Here is a 3673-nt window from a genome sequence, read left to right as displayed (position 1 = left end):
ATTTTATCATGAGGGGACCGCATATTTGCTTTCAAAGGGGAGTGTTTGGGGGGGGTGGGGGGCTGGAGGCTAGGTTAGGCGGGTTGCACTGGACTGGAGAGGTTTTCATTGGCTAATGCAGTGGCTTTGAATCAATCCTAGGGCTGTTGTGATCAGGGTGAAGCCCTCACAACAAGCATAGGTATGTGAGAAGGTTAAGATTGAGGTCACGTTTAGAGTGTACTGGGACAAATTCCAGATACGGTACACCATGTAGTGCAAAACATTTATATTTGGGTCATTCCTACAACACAGAACATTTTCATGACTCCATCATATACTGTTGGCTGTCTTTATATATTGGAAAAATATAAAACTCACAATAAAAAAAATGGAAATCTTAGTTCATTTTCTAATAATAATAATAATAATATCACAATTAAGTGAAAATAGCATTTCATTTCAAATATTTTTACTTACTTCTAAAGTTAAAACATGACATTTTATATTAGGGTACAATGGGGTTAAAGGCCCTGGGGTAAAAGGCTCCTTTGAATGTATTTTATGAATTCAGTGCTGTTCTGTGGTATAAACTGTTTTCTCTCACAAAACAATTTATTCTGTTTGATAAAATAACAACATTTGATATGATAATAACAACATTTTAGATGGTTAAAAATATTTACAAATAAACTTTAGGTTGACCCTCTCTCTCTCTGTCTCTCATGTATCCCTCATCTGCAGTGTCTAACTTTAGGGTTTACTTCCACTCTGTTAAGCTCCATTCTCTTAAGCATGATGGAAATATTTTCTTATAATCAAATCATAATTAATACATTTTAAGTCCCTGAGCTTGCCCAGAGCATAATAAACTTTGGGATAAACTTTTATCAAAATACTTCCTTAAATTACAACACAAACATAATCATTTTTCAAAGTTACAGAGTTCAAAAAATACTGGATGACAAGAACAACCAAATAACTCATATTTAGTCCAAACTGGAAAGAAATAGTGCCCTAAAACACCTAAAATTAATACATTTTAGGGAGCTGTTCTTTATTCATTCAAATTGCTGTTGGATAAATGAACACTGCACAGCATGTGGCATTTACCAATTAAGATGTATGACTTTAATTTGACCCATTCTCTCAAGAGTTTTTCATTCCTTTGTGTTTTCAGAAAAGGCATGGAGCATTTTTTCAAAGGTAGACATTACATCAATTTTTGTAGAATAGGAAAATCAGTCAAAAGCACATATAGTGGTGATACGCCTAGCAGATGAAACAGATGATTTACATGTTTAGATTTTGCCCTAGGTCAAACAAATCAAGGAGTGCTCTCTTAAGATTTGGCTGCAGTAGGGGGCTAAAAGTATTACATCATTGTTTATTACAGTGCTACATACTGGAAATGACATAAGGTCTTGTATATATCTGCATTGACATAGAATTGTGGTTGGGGGACTCTTTTATTATTACTGGATGAGGATTTTTAAAAAATGCTTTTAGAGATACTGATGAGGCAGATTTCCATTTACAGGTATACATACTTAAAATTATCAATTTTTATAAAAAAAATACTATCCAGTGTAAAAATGTTTCCAATAAGATATAAAACATTTTGAGATTTACTGTAAATGCGAATGAATTGAAGATTTGGTTTTCAGAGTCGTCAAGTGTACCCTGCAGGAAGAAAATACAATGACACCCGGATGGAGAGGTTTGGCGATCTTGGTGTGCACACATGTTAAGTTTGTACATTTGTACAGAGATGATTTCACCTCTAAAGAACTAAATTGTGGCAAAAAATGAAAAAAAAAAAAAAAAAGACTAAAACAGCAATTGTGAGTATGGTGGCCAATGGGGTGACCAGGCTTCGGTCCATGGTGGCCACGACCTCCCCTGGCCACCCCTATCTCCGACACTGAATATAGTACAAGGATGTGTTGATTACTGACAGGGTATCTATAAATGCTAATGATGCAGTCATGTTATAATTATAGCATAAGGATTAATGCAACTTGCATTATTTCTCAATGTTAGTACTAACTCAGATAGATAGATAGAGACGCAGAGGGAGATTAAGCAGTGACAATTTAGATGTTGCTAAGTTATTTAAAAAAAACAATCATAGGGAAGCATGCCCCCCTGTGCAAAATGTAAATAAACTTCAACAATTTATGGATTGGTGCATCTTCCCAAATCATCCCAAAGCCCTTTTCCTTTCGAAGACAGTTACCCTCCACTGTGAGATCTTCAGAAGTCTGAAAAATGATAATGGTCAGTCAGAACTGACTTTTTAAACGATTCTTATTGGAAATTCTGTTTGGAACAACCCTACAGCATGGATTGTGCTCCCTTAGAAAGTGCCCTGTGAAGGCATGATCAGCGCCAAATAGAACACAACCAGATGCCCTGAAAAGTTGTAGGGGGAGGGTGTGTTCTCGTTCTAGAAAGCAATTGTTTGGACAAGGTTTCTCAACATCTACGTGATGCCTTTGATGTTCCTGATGTTCCTTTATATCCAGAAGAGAAAGAGTTGAAGCAAATCATATTTTTCTGATATGTTCAATAAACAAATGTTGCTGACATTTAGATGTATTGCTAGTTGGAGAGAAAGCTGCAATTTTTTTGTAAACTTCAAAGTTGACTGTTATGCAATCATAACTCTCAAGAAGGACGGTATGTCCACTAGACTGTCCCTATGGGGTAACTGGAAAGTTTTTTTGGATTGATTTTTGTCCAATATGTTTCAAAGTACAAAACAAAATATTATGAGATCCATCAATCTGAATAATTAATTTCTTGTTTTCTTTCTTGTTGCGTTTTGACCACCTCTTTTACATGTATTAAATGGTGGAATTCTAAGAAAGGAGCATATTTTCTGGGAAATTATTTTGCCGTTACAACCCATAACTAAAGCAAGCATAGTAAACTGATGCACATAACAGAAATGTCTTCTAAGGGCGTACTGGAGCTGAAAAGTAGGGTTGATTGGACTAGTCGACTAGACCTAATGTATTCGACAGGGTCAGCCTGACCTGTCACTTTCCACATGATTTACAAAACTTGTAGCGGATTTCCTAAACACAATGGCAAGAGAAGATTGCAGGAACTTCCTGCAGCTACAGGTAGCCTAGGCTGCACTAAAATACATTCACACATTATTGTTAACTTTTAACTACTTTACAGCATGATGTATGCCTTTATTGTTGCACATTTTTAATAAAAAAGGTGCTTATGAGATAACATAATGGTTGAAGTTTGTTCCATCCAGTCTGTTCACATACAAAACAACACATATTTTTTTGACATATAACTAGCTTAATCCCATCACATTGCAGCATATGTAGATCTATTTGTTTTGTAATGTAAAATTCAGTGGGTAAGGGAGTGCACATTCTGTAGGGGGTAAGGGATGGGGGATGCCAAGACAGGTTGAATTCGACTCGACAAATGGGCTCAACTGGCTGACTATTAAAAATCAGTAGTCATGCAACCCCTATTGAAAAGGCTGCTTGTGCGATATCTTTCTTTTAAAAAAATGCTTCCTGGTTATTTTGGTTATCTCATTTTGACAATCATATTTTAGCTTAATATATCCCCAATTGAACCACGCCTACATCTCAAACCTTATGGTCAAAGGTCTATGCAAAGGTATTGTGAGCACTTCGTTCCTTGCAGAATTGTCCAA

This window comes from Xyrauchen texanus, chromosome 33 (assembly GCF_025860055.1).
Source record: "Xyrauchen texanus isolate HMW12.3.18 chromosome 33, RBS_HiC_50CHRs, whole genome shotgun sequence".
NCBI classification, from domain to species: domain Eukaryota; kingdom Metazoa; phylum Chordata; class Actinopteri; order Cypriniformes; family Catostomidae; genus Xyrauchen; species Xyrauchen texanus.
This window is presented reverse-complemented; position numbering follows the sequence as displayed.